General features: G+C 43.7%; 1 protein-coding gene across 13 annotated transcripts in view; it reads right to left on the bottom strand.

The window, feature by feature from the left end:
* Positions 1–20,343, bottom strand: part of MAPK8 (mitogen-activated protein kinase 8) — a 125,223-nt gene extending 104,880 nt beyond the window's left edge. For 12 of the 13 annotated variants that reach the window (XM_073353041.1, XM_073353043.1, XM_073353038.1 and 9 more), the window contains exon 1: positions 20,251–20,343. The gene's annotated coding sequence lies outside the window, so the exon portion shown is untranslated. The remainder of the gene's footprint in view (positions 1–20,250) is intronic. The other variant, XM_073353040.2, reaches the window with a different exon arrangement.
* Between the last annotated feature and the right edge of the window lie 857 nt (positions 20,344–21,200).

Here is a 21,200-nt window from a genome sequence, read left to right as displayed (position 1 = left end):
TGAAACTTACTGTGGTGGGGTTTTATGCTGGAATGATCTACTCTTAATGGAAAGTATCTGTGAAGTACTTAAGATATTCTGTATTCTTAAGAAACTTGTTTAATTAAGAATAGATTAGACAGCATACATTTTTCAGACAAACTATTGAAACAATTAAGATGGAAAAGAAAGCTATTCATCTAGTTTCAAGACTTTTTAAAATCTGTTTCAGAGTAACAGCTGTGTTAGTCTGTATTCGCAAAAAGAAAAGGAGTACTTGTGGCACCTTAGAGACTAACCAATTTATTTGAGCATGAGCTTTCGTGAGCTACAGCTCACTTCACGAAAGCTTATGCTCAAATAAATTGGTTAGTCTCTAAGGTGCCACAAGTACTCCTTTTCTTTTTTAAAATCTGTGTGTCAACAGGAGGATATTGAAAAAGTATACAGTTTACAAAACAGAATACAATCAACAGCTTACCAGCTGTTTGTTAAACGTTACCAGAAATGTCTTTCCTAAATTTAAGTATTTTTGCAAACCTTCAAACTGTGTCCTGAATTAAGAAATTAAAACCATTTCACAGAAGTCACTTTTCTGGGACAAGCATCATTGAAGAGAAAAGTCCTAGAATGATACAGTCAGAAAAATAAATGCTTTATTGCACTACACTTTACAGTGTATTGTCCAGCGAGACTTCACCACGGATGGTTCTCTGACGAATCCTATTATCACAAGGTACCAAATGACACCTTGCCAACTATTTTTTTCAGGTCAGTTTTGTCACACATAAGCTGTGATCAAAACGGTTCCATCAGAAGACATCAAGTGTAATTCTACAGTTTGGCAAAGGAGCTGTTAGGACAGCAGATTAAAAAAGTATTCTTAGCAAAGTTCTCTTATAGAAATAACAGGATAATGAGAGAGGGAAAAAGACATCTTCCAAACCCTTAATCCTTTCCCAAATAAAGGGGGAGAGGGAAAAATATAAGTTAGATGGGTGTTTCAAGAAGGCTTTAATGTTAAAGTATGGAATTAAATTCCATTAAATTAAATTAAACCATGGCTGTTGACTACTTAAAAGTACTAAATTGCAAAGCAGGTTCTCAGTTTTGTGTCACTGTATTGTTATGTAATAGCAATATTTCACCCTATCCTCAAAATTCAGAAGACATACAAGCAGAAAGTTTGTGAAAATCTAGGGGATTTGATCAATTTTCAGAATTTAAAAAAAGACAAGACATGTTCAAGCCAGCTTCCTAAGAAGTGCTAACAGCAAAGATGAAAAAGCTGACACAAAGCTGAGTGGAACTTCTTACTCATGCAGAATTCACATCCAATCAGGTATAAAATGCACCCAAGCATATGAAGCTGCTGAAGTTTTAAAATGAAAATATCAGTTTTCAAAGTAACTTTCCTCATTTCTATTCTTTCGTAATAGACGAAAACCCTAAAAACCTGGGCACTCTTCTGCTTCAATACTTTAGGTGCGGAACCATTACTTGTTGTCATACAATACGAGACAAGTTTACCCTGGAGATACTGGCTCTCTGACAACCCCCATCCTATTGACATAGTAGTAATGGAGTTTAAATAGGCAAACTGGCAGCCAATCAAACAAGTATGCATTTGACACTGCCTGCTTTCCTATCAAAATACACAAGAAACCCTATCAGAGTGGTTTCTCCTATAGCACAAAATTCAAGTGGTCTACTAGGTTTAGTCTTTTGCACAAATATGCTAGGAATCAGTCTCAGCCCATTTCAAGAAATCTGCTTATACAGAGCACAGACTTATATTTCGCCTGCAGTTTTGGGCCTCACTAACTTGAAGGTGAGCAGGCTGGAGAGAGGAGCAGTAAAACAGAAGGCCAGTAGCACTGGTTAAAAGATATTTAATGTTGGTGATGTCACAATTTTTATACTGGAGTTAGTGTTATGGGTGGGGAGAATCATACTTTAATATCCTCTGATGGGAGATGCACAACACTGAAAATGAAGCCTGCTCTCTAACAGGTATTTTTACCCCATCTCAAAAAGGAGGAAGTTCGCTTAAGTGGCTTAACTGCTGTGTGCCTCAAAGTGTTAAGAAAAGTCAGTAGCAGAAAAAAAAATAGAACCCCAGGTTCTCCTCTCTCAGCTTTCTTGTCTGCTTCCTCATCTAGTGATCTGGAATAGGCATTAAGTTCTCAATAACAAAAGGGAGCAGACAGACAGAAGAGCACTGCAAGAAATATGGAGATATAAAATAGCTGAGAAAGGACTTTAGATTTAAAAAGTTAAATATTGGTATGACAGTTCATTTTAAAACAAAGGAAATTCCTAAATATCTTAATTTTGAATCAAAGTTGCTTGCAGAAACCAATGTGAACACTCAGAACACAAGTTCAGAACTTGTCAGTTAAGTCTGTTTGCGAATATTACTTCTCATTAAGTTAATTTGTACTTTAGTAATATAAGACTCTCAGATATTTTAGTATTCCATGAATTCTTTTGTCTAAAGGTATTTATCACTAGTACCTTATAAACGAACAACAAATTCCACTACTAATATAATGATCTTCTCATGGTCAAATCTGTCATGGCTTCCTACAGTGTGGTACAAACAGGAGAAATTTTGGGTCAGACAGTAGACTTCAAGATAAGGGCCTTGATTTTTCAGATGTTTTAGAAAGTGCGTTGCCCAGGTATAATGGTCTATAAATAGGAACTACTACTAAAGGATGGTATTGTGGGTTAGCAGAGCAGGATTGCTCTGTTCCTCCCTAAGGCCCCAAAAGATAGCCTAGCACTCTGTCCTAGCAGGGAAGACCTAGTAACTAGCTACACACATTAGAAGAACCATCGGTATTTGATAAATCAGATGCTACAGTGACAAGTGTGAAAAAAAATACAATTTTTGTACAGCAGAAAACAAAATTAAAGCATCATCCCCTACATTTTATAATCTCAAGTTTTCACATTTTTCACCCTATTTATATAATTCCTGGGACACACTACACTTTAACATATATCTCAATGAACTTTAATATGTCTGATCTCATTTTATTCCAAACTCGACTGCATTATTTGTATTTTAAGATATGGCAACATCTTGTCACGTTGCAATTATTAAAAAAAAGTTCTGTTCAATCAGAGCAGTACTAGTGACTTTTCTATTAAGCAGAAATGGGTGATTTTAGGGACAGTCTCTTGATGAACTAGTGAGGGCAATACACTGTTGAGGTTGGAAGTAGTTAAAACTGTTTAATAATTAAAAAGAACATCTCAAACTTTGGTACCCCACAGAACCTTCTTACTAGAGGCTATACACAAACACACACACACACCACTAGATACTATATAATGCCACCAATAATTGTCTTTGTAGATCACTAGACTAATTAGTTCAAATAACTGACCTTCAACAAAGCACCTCCATTCAGGAAAAAATAGTTTAAAAATATCATCTTTCCTGTGTTCAACTACATTTAAAAAAAAAAACAAAACAGCTATTTCCCCACATCCAGAATATCCTAAGCAGTGAATGTAATTATGACTTGATTTATGCTGATCAACATACCAATATACTATATCTTTTTTATTATCGACCTGAATATAACATTCAAATTATATATGAGAAACAATGTTTACGCACTTTTATGCTTGAGATTTTATAGGCAAATCTCATGAAGTTCAATGTTAAGGCTACTCTGAAAACCATAACTTTGCCCCGTTGCATATATTATGCTGCATTACATTATAGAGAGTGTGTCTCTGTGTTTTTTTTCTTCTCTTTCTCTCTAAATATTTTATAATGAGTTAGTGTAAAACAAAAGTTACAGATGCAGTAGAAACCAGAACGTTGAATTTCTCAACTTGGAATGTGTCATAAATATAAAGGGAAGGGTAAACCCCTTTGAAATCCCTCCTGGCCAGGGGAAAGCTCCTCTCACCTGTAAAGGGTTAAGAAGCTAAAGGTAACCTCGCTGGCACCTGACCAAAATGACCAATGAGGAGACAAGATACTTTCAAAAGCTGGGAGGAGGGAGAGAAACAAAGGGTCTGTGTCTGTCTGTAGTCGTCTTGGCCAGGGACAGAACAGGAATGGAGTCTTAGAACTTGTAGTAAGTAATCTAGCTAGGTATGTGTTAGATTATGATTTCTTTAAATGGCTGAGAAAAGAATTGTGCTGAATAGAATAACTATTTCTGTCTGTGTATCTTCTTTGTAACTTAAGGTTTTGCCTAGAGGGGTTCTCTATGTTTTTGAATCTAATTACCCTGTAAGATATCTACCATCCTGATTTTACAGGGGGGATTTCTTTATTTCCATTTACTTCTATTTTTTATTAAAAGTCTTCTTGTAAAACACTGAATGCTTTTTCATTGTTCTCAGATCCAAGGGTTTGGGTCTGTGGTCACCTATGCAAATTGGTGAGGCTTTTTATCCAACATTTCCCAGGAAAGGGGGGGTGCAAGTGTTGGGAGGATTGTTCATTGTTCTTAAGATCCAAGGGTCTGGGTCTGTAGTCACCTAGGCAAATTGGTGAGGCTTTTTACCAAACCTTGTCCAGGAAGTGGGGTGCAAGGTTTTGGGAAGTATTTTGGGGGGAAGGACGCGTCCAAACAGCTCTTCCCCAGTAACCAGTATTAGTTTGGTGGTGGTAGCGGCCAGTCCAAGGATAACGGGGGTAATATTTTGTACCTTGGGGAAGTTTTGACCTAAGCTGGTAAAGATAAGCTTAGGAGGTTTTTCATGCAGGTTCCCACATCTGTACCCTAGAGTTCAGAGTGGGGGAGGAACCTTGACAGAATGGTTGAGATTTTATTCTTCTCTCTTTTATTAAATTAGTTAAGGGGCATTTTTTTTTTTTTTTTTTTTTAAGAAAGCAAAAAGAAGCCAGTGTGTGAACACACCATGGGCGGAAGGGGGGTGTCAGAGTGAAAGGTTAGTTTCTTTTACCTGATGCAGCAATTTGTACATGTGTATACGTACCATTTTCAAACTTCCGTAACTATGCTATGTCTAAGTAACATTTCTATAACCATACTATTTTAAGGATCAGGGTTTCGCCAACCCCATTTCTGACCACTAGCTCTGGACGAGGGCTTAGAAGGGGGGAGGAGGGAATCACTGGTTCTGCAGCCATTTGTACTTCTCCTTCAAAGCATATTTACATCTGACAGGTAGCGGGACACTGTCCTTTGCAGATCATATCACCACCATTCCCTTTTCAACAGCTTCCTCATGGATTTCAGCAGCAGATTTGAAACTGCTGAAGTTAGAGGATACAATTGTACGACTTTTGAAAGATGGGTTCCAGGCTTTCCGGTAATGTACAGTGACAGTATTCGTTTTTACTTCTAGGAGTTGATACAGTTACCACAGAAATAATTCTGGAATTGAAGTGGGAGGTTGGGGGTAGGAAGGAAACAAAGCAAGTTAATAATAAATTATGTGATTTTATGAACCCCATTTTAGGGGGTTCAGCCAGGCCGGGGCGGGTGGGGGGGCGGAATGGTCTACACACATTCCACTGGAAGAGATTCAGCTTTCCCTTACAATATCATTAGGAATCACGACCCAAATCCGCACAAAAAGTCATACACAGGACTCATTTTACTGAGGTGTGTACCTGAGTGCTGTCCTGGACAAGTTATATTGCCAAGCATCAGGGCTAATAATTAGGCTTAAAAAACTGTCACTGGTGGCTCTGTCTAGCAGTGCTTTTTAAAAATTTGTCCTACTATAGTCTTAAACTAATGAGCTTTCCCGGCACCTGACCAAATCAGGCCCACATGCACACGAAGTTTGAACTTTTACAAGGAGGGCGTTAAGAGTTTATAGAAAAACAAAAACCCAACACATTTCTTTATAAGCACTTTGATTTGATATCACAAAAAGTTGTCAAAAATTATTAAAATAAACTAAACACCACCATTGCTTTTGTTTAGAAAGAACACGAGAAATTTCAGAATAAAGGATATTTTTATTCAGACCCACCCCACAGAACAGGACTTAGCCCTGGTCTACACTAGGACTTTAGGTCGAATTTAGCAGCGTTAAATCGATGTAAACCTGCACCCATCCACACGATGAAGCCCTTTATTTCGACTTAAAGGGCTCTTAAAATCGATTTCCTTACTCCACCCCTGACAAGTGGATTAGCGCTTAAATCGGCCTTACCGGCTCAAATTTGGGGTACTGTGGACACGATTCGACGGTATTGGCCTCCGGGAGCTATCCCAGAGTGCTCCGTTGTGACCGCTCTGGACAGCACTCTCAACTCAGATGCACTGGCCAGGTAGACAGGAAAAGAACCGCGAACTTTTTAATCTCATTTCCTGTTTGGCCAGCGTGGCAAGCTGCAGGTGACCATGCAGAGCTCATCAGCACAGGTGACCATGATAGAGTCCCAGAATCGCAGAAGAGCTTCAGCATGGATCCAACGGGAGGTACGGGATCTGATCGTTGTATGGGGAGAGGAATCCGTGCTATCAGAACTCCGTTCCAGTTTTTGAAATGCCAAAACCTTTGTCAAAATTTCCCAGGGCATGAAGGACAGAGACCATAACAGGGACCCGAAGCAGTGCCGCGTGAAACTGAAGGAGCTGAGGCAAACCTACCAGAAAACCAAAGAGGCGAACAGCCGCTCTGAGTCAGAGCCCCAAACATGCCGCTTCTATGATGAGCTGCATGCCATTTTAGGGGGTTCAGCCACCACTACCCCAGCCGTGTTGTTTGACTCCTTCAATGGAGATGGAGGCAACACGGAAGCAGGTTTTGGGGACGAAGAAGATGATGATGAAGTTGTAGATAGCTCACAGCAAGCAAGCGGAGAAACCGGTTTTCCCGACAGCCAGGAACTGTTTCTCACCCTGGACCTGGAGCCAGTACCCCCCAAACCCACCCAAGGCTGCTTCCTGGAACCGGCAGGCGGAGAAGGGACCTCCGGTGAGTGTACCTTTTAAAATACTATACATGATTTAAAAGCAAGCATGTGAAAGGATTACTTTGCCCTGGCATTCGCGGCTCTCCTGGATGTACTCCCAAAGCCTTTGCAAAAGGTTTCTGGGGAGGGCAGCCTTATTGCGTCTTCCATGGTAGGACACTTTACCACTCCAGGCCAGTAACACGTACTCAGGAATCATTATACAACAAAGCATTGCAGTGTATGTTTGCTGGCGTTCAAACAACATCCGTTCTTTATCTCTCTGTGTTATCCTCAGGAGTCTGAGATATCATTCATGGTCACCTGGTTGAAATAGGGTGCTTTTCTTCAGGGGACACTCAGAGGAGCCCGTTCCTGCTGGGCTGTTTACCTGTGGCTGAACAGAAACGTTCCCCACTGTTAGCCACGGGGAGGGGGGGGTTGAGGGGGTAGCCACCCAGTAGGGGGAGGCAAAATGCGACCTTGTAACGAAAGCACATGTGCTATGTATGTAATGTTAACAGCAAGGTTTACCCTGAAAGAGTGTAGCCACTGTTTTATAAAATGTGTCTTTTTAAATACCGCTGTCCCTTTTTTTTCCTCCACCAGCTGCATGTGTTTCAATGATCACAGGATCTTCTCCTTCCCAGAGGCTAGTGAAGATTAGAAAGAAAAAAAAAAAAAAAACACACTTGTGATGAAATGTTCTCTGAGCTCATGCTGTCCTCCCACACTGACAGAGCACAGACGAATGTGTGGAGGCAAATAATGTCAGAGTGCAGGAAAGCACAAAATGACCGGGAGGAGAGTGGAGGGCTGAAGAGAGTAAGTGGCGGGCTGAAGACAGGGCTGAAGCTCAAATGTGGCAGCAGCGTGATGAGAGGAGGCAGGATTCAATGCTGAGGCTGCTGGAGGACCAAACCAGTATGCTCTAGTGTATGGCTGAGCTGCAGCAAAGGCAGTTGGATCACAGACTGCCACTACAGCCCCTGTATAACCAACCGCCCTCCTCCCCAAGTCCATAGCCTCCACACCCAGACGCCCAAGAAGGCGGTGGGGGGGGGGGCCACCGGCCAACCAGCCACTCCGCCACAGAGGATTGCCCCAAAAAAAGAAGGCTGGCATTCAATAAATTTTAAAGTTGTAACCTTTTAAAGTGCTGTGTGGCATTTTCCTTCCCTCCTCCACCACCCCTCCTGGGCTACCTTGGTAGTCATCCCCCTATTTGTGTGATGAATGAATAAAGAATGCATGAATGTGAAGCAACAATGACTTTATTGCCTCTGCAAGCAATGATTAAAGGGAGGAGTGGAGGGTGGTTAGCTTGCAGGGAAGTAGAGTGAACCAAGAGGCGGGGGGTTTCCATCAAGGAGAAACAAACAGAACTTTCACACCGTAGCCTGGCCAGTCATGAAACTGGTTTTCAAAGCTTCTCTGATGCGTACTGCGCCCTCCTGTGCTCTTCTAACCGCCCTGGTGTCTGGCTGCGCATAACCAGCAGCTAGGCGATTTGCCTCAACCTCCCACCCCGCCATAAACGTCTCCCCCTTACTCTCACAGATATTGTGGAGCACACAGCAAGCAGTAATAACAGTGGGAATATTGGTTTTGCTGAGGCCTAAGCGAGTCAGTAAACTGCACCAGCGCACCTTTAAACGTCCAAATGCACATTCTACCACCATTCTGCACTTGCTCAGCCTGTAGTTGAACAGCTCCTGACTACTGTCCAGGCTGCCTGTGTACGGCTTCATGAGCCATGGCATTAAGGGGTAGGCTGGGTCCCCAAGGATAACTTTAGGCATTTCAACATCCCCAACAGTTATTTTCTGGTCTGGGAATAAAGTCCCTTCATGCAGCTTTTGAAACAGACCAGAGTTCCTGAAGATGCGAGCGTCATGTACCTTTCCCGGCCATCCCACGTGCATGTTGGTGAAACATCCCTTGTGATCCACCAGAGCTTGCAGCACTATTGAAAAGTACCCCTTGCGGTTTATGTACTCGCCTGCTTGGTGCTCCGGTGCCAAGATAGGGATATGGGTTCCATCTATGGCCCCACCACAGTTAGGGAATCCCATTGCAGCAAAGCCATCCACTATGACCTGCACATTTCCCAGGGTCACTACCCTTGATATCAGCAGATCTTTGATTGCATGGGCTACTTGCATCACAGCAGCTCCAACAGTAGATTTGCCCACTCCAAATTGATTTCCAACTGACCAGTAGCTGTCTGGCGTTGCAAGCTTCCACAGGGCTATCGCCACTCGCTTCTCAACTGTGAGGGCTGCTCTCATCTTGGTATTCATGCGCTTCAGGGCAGGGGAAAGCAAGTCACAAAGTTCCATGAAAGTGCCCTTACGCATGCGAAAGTTTCGCAGCCACTGGGAATCGTCCCAGACCTGCAACGCTATGCGGTCCCACCAGTCTGTGCTTGTTTCTCCGAGCCCAGAATCGGCGTTCCACAGCATGAACCTGCCCCATTAGCACCATGATGCATGCATTGGCAGAGCCCATGCTTTCAGAGAAATCTGTGTCCGTGTCCCGATCACTCACGTGACCGCGCTGACGTCGCCTCCTCACCCGGTATCGCTTTGCCAGGTTCTGGTGCTGCATATACTGCTGGATAATGCATGTGGTGTTTAATGTGCTCCTAATTGCCAAAGTGACCTGAGCGGCCTCCATGCTTGCCTTGGTATGGCGTCCGCACAGAAAAAAGGCGCGGAACGATTGTCTGCCGTTGCTCTGACGGAGGGAGGGGCGACTGACGACATGGCTTACAGGGTTGGCTTCAGGGAGCTAAAATCAACAAAGGGGGTGGCTTTACATCAAGGAGTATTTCAGGCAGGACTTCACGGAGGGTTCCAATAAGAAATGGTGCACCTAAGTTATTGTTCTTATTGGAACAAGGAGGTTAGTCTGGCCTCTGATTGATACATGGCTAGATTTACCTTGCTGCACCTTCTCTGTGAGTGACTGCAGTGTGACCTAGAGGAATGAGTCCCCTAGATGGGGGGGAGGGGTGGGGGGGGGGAAGCAAATGAGTACAAAACAATTCTGGTCTATTTCTTGTTTTGATCCACTCCATCTATCTTTTACATCTTTGGCTGGCAGCAGACGGTGCAGAAGGACTGCATACCATCCACATCTCATGGCTGCCTGGCAGAAGATGATGCAATAGGACTGCTAGCAATCCGTATCGCCTGCCTGCTCACCATAAAACGGTTCAATAGGACTGACTGCAGGACTAAAGAGAATGACATGGTCGAGTCACTCCAAATTTAGTCCCTGTGTCCATGTCTGCCCAGGCGCTCCTGGCCGATGTGGCCAGGAGCACCTCGGACATGAAGAGGACGGCTACCAGTCGTACTGTACCGTCTGCTGCCACAAGGCAATGGGTTGCTGCTACTGTGTAGCAATGCAGTACCACGTCTGCCAGCACCCAGGAGACACAGGGTGATGGTTACCTGAGCGGGCTCCATGCTTGCCATGGTATGGCGTTTGCACAGGTAACTCAGGAAAAAAAGGCGCGAAACGATTGTCTGCCCTTGCTTTCACGGAGGGAGGAAGGGAACGGGGGCCTGACGATATGTATCCAGAACCACCCGCGACAATGTTTTAGCCCCATCAGGCACTGGGATCTCAACCCAGAATTCCAATGGGCAGCGGAGACTGCGGGAACTGTGGGATAGCCACCCACAGTGCAACACTCCGGAAGTCGACGCTAGCCTCAGTACTGTGGAAGCTCTCTGCCGAGTTAATGCACTTAGAGCATTTTCTGTGGGGAGACACACATTCGAATATATAAAACCGATTTCTAAAAAACCGACTTCTATAAATTTGACCTGATTTCATAGTGTAGACATACCCTTAGAATGGAAGCACCTCAGCCATCACAACGTTATCCCAATATATATGTTTCCATATACACATTATGGTCTTACTGCTTAAAAGCTAAATCTTGGTCTTATAGAGACATTAGTGACTACTGTACTGTATGCTGTAATGCTTTCTATAGTATGCTTAATTAAATAAAGAGACGTTGCCAGAGGTATGTACACGGCCTTTAAAAAAAAAAAAAACCCACCACACACAAATCCATAATTACAGTGATTAGGCCTTCCAGCTGTGCTGTGGAATTAATGTTTTTCTCCTTGTTCATCTGAAACATGCACACTCAGGAGTTAGTATGTAGTATCACAACCATTAAGTAATTTAAAGTTGCATTTTCTGCTAATATCCATTATGGCATTAGTTTATGGTACCCAAGAGTAGGGGATGAATAAGCATTTAGTGTGGTTGCACATCAAGCTAGTTCTATGCAACTGCAAAAGTACAACAAAATAGGCAACACAAATGTGAGGATTAATCATTATACTGCTAAGTCTATATGCAATGAAGGTTGATTGAAATACAATATGGAACATTAGCAGTATCTTTGTCCAATAACCATTGGGGAAGATAAAAGCTTAGAAACACTATATTCTATTTTAAAATGTTAGAAAGATTAATGTATGTGACATACATAGTTTAGATAAATCAGTTGATCTCATACGCTGATGGAAGAGGTAGGCCGCACTATAACAAAACTTGTACACAGAAATAATAAACATCTTTCCCAAGCTTACAAAAAAGTTAAAAAAGGTAATGGTAACACCTGATAGACATTATTTTGTGATATCTTATACACATCAGCCACAGACCATTGTTAATGCTGAATACATTACATGAGGGTAGAGTAGTGGACTTAAGGTGAAGGATGCCAGTGTTCGGAGAAATTCTGGGTTTCAGTCTCTAGATAGTAAGATATATTATTGTTTGGATATCAGTGAGTTAAGTTTATAGAGCACTTTGGGATGAGTGTTATGTCATTGTAAAAAAAGTGTATAAGAAGAATTTATACAAGTTACATGCAAAAAGGACATACTTACTGTGCAAGAGGGATTTCAAATCAGCACCCCGTCTTTCAGGTTCTGACAACTCTGTCACTCACTTTATAGGTACTTCAGCATTAATCATGGATCTGTTCTATCTCCCAGACTCCATCAGCTCCAAATTCCCTCCTTTTGTAGTGGAGTCCTTCCAAATATGTTCCTCCTTCAGAAGGCTTCTTAAATTCTAGGGCAGCATCTGGGTCCTGCTCTAGGGTAGCCATTTTGGAAATAAATGGTCAACTGGAGTACTGTTCAGCTCCTTCCTTTATGATTCGAGCAATGGTTTCTAACTCCTGCCTGGGGGTTGGTATGCTTTGATATACTCATCCAGTCATCACATCGATTTTGCATCTAGCAGATCTTGTGCTTCAATTTTAAAAAAGCATCTAGCCCATCTGGCTGCAAAAATAACCTTGTTTATATGACCAGACAGTGCTGTTTTGCAGAGTCTGCAGATACTATATGAAGCAACAGCACTGAAAGGTGTAAACTGTCCCATTTTTCTAAGTAAGGTGTTAATTCTGAAGCATAATGATGTTGGTTCAAACGTCAAAGTTAATATTTGCTGATTATTTCTGCAGAAACATCCAGATAATGTTAGCTGTGCAGAGAACATGAGAAATGTCTATTATTTTTGTGAAAATGTTTGACTCAGTTTACTCACTAGCTTTTGTACTGCTAACTACTTGAGAGCAAGGTATTAACTTCTTTCCAGAGACTAGGACATAATCAATGAATTCATTGGATGTGGGTCAGGTAGATATGTTTGGGTTGGGCGAATAGTCGACCAAGAATTGTGAACATGTGAATGCATATACCTTGGAGATACAAGTGCCAGCCAAGGGGATCTGTTGGATGTAGATGGGCAATTATTCATCTGACCACAACCCCTTTCCCTCAGCTGAACCAGAGGGAGGAGCAATATACGTGAAAACAGCATGACTGTGACTTGAGACAAAGGACTAAAAGTCTTAGGAGACAGGGATAAGTAAACTGCTCTCCCAGCAGATGGGGTAATCCAAACCAGGACTGTTAGGTAAGGCTAGGGAGGTTTGCAGCAAGCAAAATGGAGAAGACTGCCTAGGAAGGAGTACTGTGGAAAGGGATCTGGGGGTCACAGTGGATTGATCACAAGCTAAACAACTGTTGCAAAAAAAAAAAAAGCAAACATTCTGGGATGTATTAACAGGAGTATTGTAAGCAAGACATGAGAAGTAATTCTTCCGCTCTACTCCATGCTAATTAGGCCTCAACTGGAGTATTGTGTCTAGTTCTGGGTGCCACATTTCAGGAAAGATGTTGACATATTGGAACAAGTCCAGAGAACAGCAACAAAAATGATTAAAGGTCTAGAAAACATGACCTATGGGGCAAGACTGAAGAAATTGGGTTTGTTCAGTCTGGAGAAGAGAAGACAGAGAGGACATGACAACAGTTTTCAAGTACATAAAAGGCTGTTACAAGGAGGAGGGTGAAAAATTGTTCTCCTTAACCTCTGAAGATAGGACAAGCAGCAATGGGCTTAAATTGTAGCAAAGGCGGTTTAGGTTGGGCATTAGGAAAAACTTCTTAACTGTCAGAGTGGTTAAGCACTGAAATAAATTGCCTAGGGAGGTTGTGGAATCTCCATCATTGGGGATTTTTTAAGAGCAGGTTGGACAAACACCCGTCAGGGATGGTCTAGATAATACTTAGTCCTGCTTTGAGTGCAGGGGACTGGACTAGATGACCTCTTGAGGTGCCTTCCAGTTCTATGATTCTATGCAGTCTGCCTTTCAGGCAAGAGCAAAGAGGGACACACCTAACCAAGCAAGAAGAAGTTGGTGAGTGAGGGGAGAGAGATGCTTTTAGGCTTTGCTTTACTTTTTAATCCAATGTCCCTAAATACTGTATTCCAGCTGTTTTGAGAAGGCTGACCTGCATCACTGAAAACATCTGCTGCTTGCACAGCTCTCAAAGGCAAGTCTCCAACAAGGTCCGTGCTCATCTAGACCTGCTGATGGAGCTATGGTGAAAAATTGGACTGCTGAAGCTAGGGACCCAGTCTCTGAGTAGTGGATTGGCTCCCCACTTCAAGAAAGTAGAGGTCCCCAGGCCTAACCCTATGGGTATGCTCCCAGGAACAGTACATAAAGGTCAGAAGCAAAGCACATCCCATGGATCCGTGACAGGATGCAAGAGAGGTGAGGCACTAAATGCTCCTAAATAGAGTTTTAGAAGCTTAAAATGAAGTAAATAGAAGGGCTCTAACATGCTGTCTTTTCCCTCTAAGGCTGTCAATATTTAGCCCCAGCTTTCAACCAAATTTTCCACTAACTGTCCAGGCAGCAACTAGCCATTCCTAGGCTTCTCTGCCCAGAAGGAAAACAAAGGGCAGAAACATCAGTGGTCTAAAGATCACCCTCCATCATTTTTTCTACTGTGAGCTGCTGAATGCAAGTTAACTTTATCAAAACCTTGATCCTGCAAAGGAATCTATGTAGACAGACCCCTATGCCCAAGCAGATGGAGGTCAATGCTGCTGTCACACCACACAAGTGTAAGGCCCTCCCGCTCTGTCATGGAACCCTCTGGAGTATAGAGGCTTAAAACATTAATTTCTTCAGAGCCATATTCTACCCGCAATCTTTGATTGCAGAATCTTATTGGTAGCAATGAGAGGTCTGCTACAGATGGTGGAGGGTGGAATCCTGCTGCCCCAGCCCAGGGGTCTTAAGTGTTCATTTGGTTTTCTCCACAGCATGACACCTCCGGCTAAGTCTGTACTTTCTCTTTTCCAGGTTGCTTGAAGCCTATACTTTTTAGGGTACCTTTTAAACTTATCCTATCTGGATTTAGGGATTGTGCCTTTTTGTTTGTCTTTTTATGATGTATACAGGCATTCTGAAAGTTTTCAATGTGTTCTTTTTCCTGCTTTTATTATTATTTAACTTCAGAAATATTAGCAATGTTAACTCTGGTTTTACTGGAGAACTTCGTGGATGTCTCAAGGATGTCTATACTGCCGTGTGAAGCATGACTGCAGCTCGAGCAGACGCATACGCAATAGCAGGGTTAAAATAGCCATGCAAATGTGGCAGCACAGGCTTTCAGCCTGGGCTGTACGTGCATGCTGGGGACCCTGGACATCTACTTTGTCTGAAGCCTGTGCTCTCACATCTACATGGCTATTTTTAACGGTGCTAGTGTGTGTATGTCTACCTGAGCTGCAATCACACCTCACACTGCACTACAGACATCCCTCAGAGCATTGTGTGCTCTCACATCTTAACATTTCCTTTCTACTCAATGTTAATTGCTAAAGTTAAACAAGTTTTAACAGAAAAATAATTGAAACAAACCCAAAAGGCAAAGTTTAGCAGTCTAAAAATTCTGTTCTCAACTACTCAACCTTCACTCTCTTGCGATCTCATAGTTGAACTAATTCTCAAGTCATCATAGCATCTTCAAGGATAAATGAGACCTGAATTTCCAATAAAGAGTAGATATAAACAAAAAAAAAACCAACCCAGGTAGTTTTTAGTGAACAAACCCTCAAGGCCCCCCCCTTTTTTTTTTTATAAATAGATCATATGGAACATAATTTCAATTGTTTTTCCTTTGAAGGTGACCTTCCTGCTACCTTTTTACCAGTCTCAAACAAGGTGATATACAATCTTTGGGTTTTCTATAGTACCCAAGTCAAATATCAGGAGCTCTAAGAGCCATGCAGTGCCCAATTGTATAATGGCACTATACATCTGAAAACTGGCTAGCCAGCAACAGCTCTCACCCACATTCAACTTAAAGTAGATAGAAGGAGGGGAAAAACAACAAGCAGCTCTCAATACATTTGCATTTTACACAGATGGGAAGTTCTCACAGGAACATGCAAAGTCAAAGAAACACCTCAGTTTTTAAGAGAGATAATAAAGACTGAGCATACAAACAGCACATTGGGCATACCCTACAGTTTCATGTTATAGTTCCCTTTAATTAAAAGGCATATCATCATCCAGAGCTGCAGTCATCAATATCTACCTCCAATAAATTGTAAGAACTGAACACTTCAAACCACCTTATTGTCAACATGCCCCCTTGAACCACAGATTCAGATTCCAGTTGATAAACTCAGTCCCATATTTCATGCAAGGGGTGGGGCAAAGAGAGAGAGAGAAAGGTGGTGTCTCTAAAGTTATCTACTATGCATAGATATTAGAGGAAGAGATTAAATAAAGATGACTTGCCACTGGAATTCCAGTGGAAATCTTTCCCTGGAGAGAGGCCTTAACTATCAGTTTCTAAATATTATAAGATACCATTAAAATAAGCTATTTTTAAACCACTGGCTGCGGTTCCCGGCCAACGGGAGCTGTGGAGCCTGCGCTCGGGGCGGGAGCAGCGCATGGAGCCCCTGTGGCCGTTCCACTGCCTAAGAGAAGAAGGGACGTGTCGCAGCTTCCGGGGAGCCACGTGGAGCCAGGTAGGAAGCCTGCCAGCCCCGCGCCAACCAGACTTTTAATGGCAACCCTATTGAAGATTTGTATTGGGAGATATCAGAAATGCCAAATTCTAGAGCTTTCCAGTTGGTAAACTGCCAGATAACACAGCTTTTACTGTATAATGATTAAATTTGTTAAAATAAGATACTTGACCTTATAAGCAAGTCCACCTACTGGATTTACTAAATAAACTGTACCTGCATTTCTAAAAAACTTCAAAAGCACTGCTCCCTAAAATTAGCAAGTTTGACAAACCATACTTTTTCCTAGAAAATCCTTTTGTGACTTTTTTAAGACTCATTTTCCTACTCTGGAAAGTGAATCTAAAAAATGGCATTGTGAAGTTTAACATTTGGTCTCTCTCATCAACTCCAGTTCAAATTTGGTCAGTATACAAAAACAGATTTCTCCCCCCCAAACTGCCAACTCTGAAAACTGATCTGGAATCTGAAAGCCAAGCTGGGTTCCTTCTGGCTCCTGAATCATCAGCAATGAGGATTCTACAATCAGAAATCTGGTTAGCAATTCTGTCAGTGATGATGCACAAACCAGAAGTGAATCCTGTTCATCCTACCACTGCTGAATTGGCTCTCCAGGGCCAACAGGAGTAAAATCTTATTAGCAGCAAAAAGCAAGACTATATGGTTTTGAGTATGCACAGGATGCAGATTTACCACATAAGATGCTGCCCTTTTTGCCCTATAGTCCTTCTTAAAAGACTATAATCTCATTCTGAAAAACGACTTGTGCATTTCCAAAATTTTAGATCTCCATTGTCCATTCTTCCACCCCACTCTCCACACTTCAGGGTAAACTGATATTTATTCCAAACATTTCGAAGTTAAACAACTCTGTCAGAACTTAGAGACAATCATGCTATGGTACCTGCTAACAAAGACAGAAACAAACTCTCACTCCAATACATTCAGTGAGAGAAACAGGACACTCAAAAGATGTGTTTGGATGAAATGGAATCAGTTATTAAGTTTTTGTGTACGTGAGTTTGTATCAAATACAATCTACATCCTTCAGACCTCATGCTTTTTCAGGAAAAAGTCATTTCTCTGAAATATCTCAGAGTCCGTCCCCAGAAGCCAAACTCCATGCCCGGACATTTCATCCATCATCACAAACAGGTTCCCTAATCACCCTCTCCCTACATGTGTAAATCGCACTGCTTAACATATGAGAAACTAGACTGGACACCAAACTAGTAAGTGTACAATAAAAATCCTGCACTAAATTCACCACTCTGCCAGTACAGGGCCTCAGAGCATTGTGAAGAAAACAAACAGTTTAAAATACATATACATACGAAGAAAAATGCATTGCTCTACGCATTAGAACTTACTTGATAGAAACACTGAAGAGCGCCACTAGATTCAGATGTGAGAAAAATAATTTAAGATGGCTGCCTCCATTGACTGAGATCAAAACAGAGGCATAGGCATATTTGAATTTCATCAGCTGTGTCTTTGTTATTATATATTCTTCTTCATGGAACGTACAATTTGAGGGGTCTAAAAAGTCATTGAACTCACTTTTTGTTAGTACCCTTAGCTAGGAATTTGACCCAATATTCCTTCAGGCTACAATCTGAATTAATTCTAAATAAATTCAATACTTGAGTGTGCACCAGTTTATGTAAACAAAATAAATCATGCTACAGAACTGTTTTAAACACCCGATTCATCCAAAGAGGAGGCATTTGCCTGCAACTCTGAAAATTAAACTAGTTTTTCAATGAATTAATCGCAGACTGTTACCAAAAGTAATCTCCAAACCTGTAAACAAAACCAAGCTGTAATACAAGCTTGAAAAACTCTGCTCCCACACTTGCCCTAGAGCAATTAATTTCTTTAGATGGGTGAGTAAAACATCATTTGTGTTTACATAATTATGGTCAGGCTAGGTAAAGCAGATATTCTGCCTGGGCTGAAAAAATATTCATAATAATTTTGCAAGGCCCCTCTATAAAACACTGAAATTCAGCAAGACTGTATAAACCCAACTATGCCACCATAATTGGGAAGAAACAAGGCTTGTGGGATTCACATTTGCAGCTTATTAACAGACACCAGTTAACAGACTCTTACACTTTGTATTGATGGAACCACTGCACAGAGAAATCTGAAGAAATGAGAAGCTTTCACGAAAGCTTATGCTCAGATAAATTGGTTAGTCTCTAAGGTGCCACAAGTACTCCTTTTCTTTTTGCGAATACAGACTAACAGGGCTGTTACTCTGAATTCTGACACTAGGAGAGATAGAGAGAAGCTAGAGGAGGGCAACAGAAAAGCTGCAAACAAACACTTCACTCACTTTTGACAAAAAGTATCAGGATTAAAATGCAGAAGAGACAAAAAATATTGCCAAACTCCCTAAGCAGCTGTCTTTGGAGGTCAAATATCCCAGAGGAACAAAAAGGCATTTTTTCAAAAGCAGTGATTTGGAATGTTGTTACAGATCTCATTCACTTCAAACTGCTGCACTCTTCAGCAACTCAAGCCTCTTTCCCCAAAAAAGCTTACAATAAAATATGAGTAGGTTTGGATAAAAAATAATTATCTGTACTGTAGATGTTGATAAATGCTGATTTTACTGTAGACAAAGAAACCAAAGATACCTCCAAAATTTACAGATATGCCAAGTAAGAAAAATGCTGCTTGAGAACTTCTTAGAGTTTGACTTAAGAATGTTTACTTTGTAGATTCTGGTGTGATGTTGACAGTTTGCGTTTTAATGGCTATAATACTGTAACTTTTTTAATCTAAATGTCTACAGTTATTAAATTATTGTCTGACCAGCCTCCACCATTTCCCACAACTGCAAACATTTAAATCGACCAAAACAAATACTTTAAAATAAAATTTATATTATTTGTCAAAATTATTTAAAAAATTAAAATTAAATTCTGCCAAGCCTACATTTCAGACAGGTATGTAAGATGAGAGAAGATCCTTCCACAGCTTGAGCTTGGGTTACCTTGTTCCCAAGGAAAAAAGTCCCTCTGTTGTGCATTGTGCCTAATGCTTGTACTGCCAAACCAACAAAGAGATATTCCTCCTCTCTCTCCCCCCTGCAAACATATCCCCATGTTTTGTATAGCTCTCCTGATCCCCAGTATGTCACCCAGCCCCTGTGCAACAATAACCCAGAACAGCTGTGGAGAGCCATCCCCCTGCTACTGATTAATGTATAAAATTCAAGAGGGGTGTAAGGTGCTGAACAGATGATGAAGGTCCCTGAATCAAAGGCTGACAACAAGAACCCCATGTGTACAGACCCCGGCCTCTGGTACCCCTTCTTCCCACCACTGTCCTCTATATCTCCTCTTTCACCCCACTGTGATCACTTCTCTCTCCAGCTGCCCCCACTATTGTTACTGCAGCCCCATAAGAACCAAACATTATTGCACCCCTCGCATGCACCCCACTAGCTGCCCCGCCCCAAAAAACCATTGGACCTATCCCTTTCCAGCCGCCCCTCCCCCCAACAACAACCAAATATTATTCCACCCCCTTGCAACGTACCCCCACTAACTGCCCCTGCCCCAAGGCCCATAACACCTATCCCCTTCCAGTTGCCTCCTCCCTCGTAAGCCAAATATAATTGCATTCCTCCCCATTACATGCATCTCCACTAGCTGCCCCTCCCCCACGGAGCCCCCCCAGCTGCCCCCACCAGAACATTATTGCACCCCGTCCCGCTGCCCCTCCCCCAAAGACCCACATACTGTCCCCATACCCCCGCCCCCACAGAGCCCTGTGCTGGCGCCGCACCCCTCCCCCAGCCCGGAATCGCGGCCCCGCCTCCCCTTCTCCAACCCCAGATCAACAAAAACATCCACAGAGCGGCCGGGTCAGGCCCACCCCCCGCGCCGAGCCGGGCCGGGCCGGGCCGGGCTTCCCCGCGGCCCCAGCCCCGGGACAGGCCGCGGCCCCGCACTCACCGCTCCGCCGCCTCCTGTCTCAGCTGCGGCCGCTGAGTAACAAGCCGGGGCCGGGCCGCGCGCAGAGACGCAGCGCCCCGCCCCCTGCGCCGCCGGCCCGCGGGGGAGGAGGGAGCGGGAGCTTCTCCTCCCCCGGCCCTGAGGCAGTCTAGCCCACAGGCTCCGTGTGCTGCCCCCCGGGACAGCCCCCCAGCTCCGCGTGCCCCCCCCCGGGACAGCTTCCCCGCTCTGTCTGCCCCTTGCACCCCCCCGCTCCGTGTGCCTCCCCACATGCTTCCCCGGACAGCCCCCCCGCCCCGTGTGCCCCCCACATGCCACCCCAGGACAGCCCCCCCACCCCGTGTGCCCCCTGCATGCCCCCCGGGACAGCTTCCCTGCTCTGTCTGCCTCCCGCACCCCTCACTCTGTGTCCCCCCAGGACAACCCCCTCCTGCTCTGTGTGTCTCCCACATGCCCTCCAGGGACAGCCCGCCAGTCTGTGTGCCCCTCGCATGCCCCCCGGAACAGCCTCCCCACTCCGTGTGCCCCCCCAGGACAGACCCCCCTCAGCTCCGTGTGTCCCCGACAGATTCCCCTGCTTCGTGTGCCCCCCGCACAGCCTTCCCACTCTGTGTGCCCCCGCATGCCCCCCCAGGACAGCCCTCCCCATACCACATGGCCCCCAGAGACAGACACTCCCCCCAGCTCTGTGTGTCCCCCCCTGCATGGGACAGATGCACCTGCTCCATGTGCCCCCCCCATGCTCCCCAGGATAGCCCCCACTCCATGTGCCCTTTTACATGGCCCCCCCCAGAGAGATCCCCCCACTCCATGTGCCCCCTGTAGGCCCCTCAGGACAGCTCCCCTGCTCCATGTGCCCCCTGCATGGCCCCCTGAGACTCCATGTGTCCCCCCTACCCGGGATAGCCCCCCCACTCCATGTGCCCCCCAGACAGATCCCCCCACTCCGT

Source organism: Lepidochelys kempii, chromosome 7 (assembly GCF_965140285.1).
Source record: "Lepidochelys kempii isolate rLepKem1 chromosome 7, rLepKem1.hap1, whole genome shotgun sequence".
NCBI lineage: Eukaryota > Metazoa > Chordata > Testudines > Cheloniidae > Lepidochelys > Lepidochelys kempii.
The sequence above is the reverse complement of the archived record's forward strand: the minus strand, read 5'-3'. Positions and strand labels throughout refer to the sequence as shown.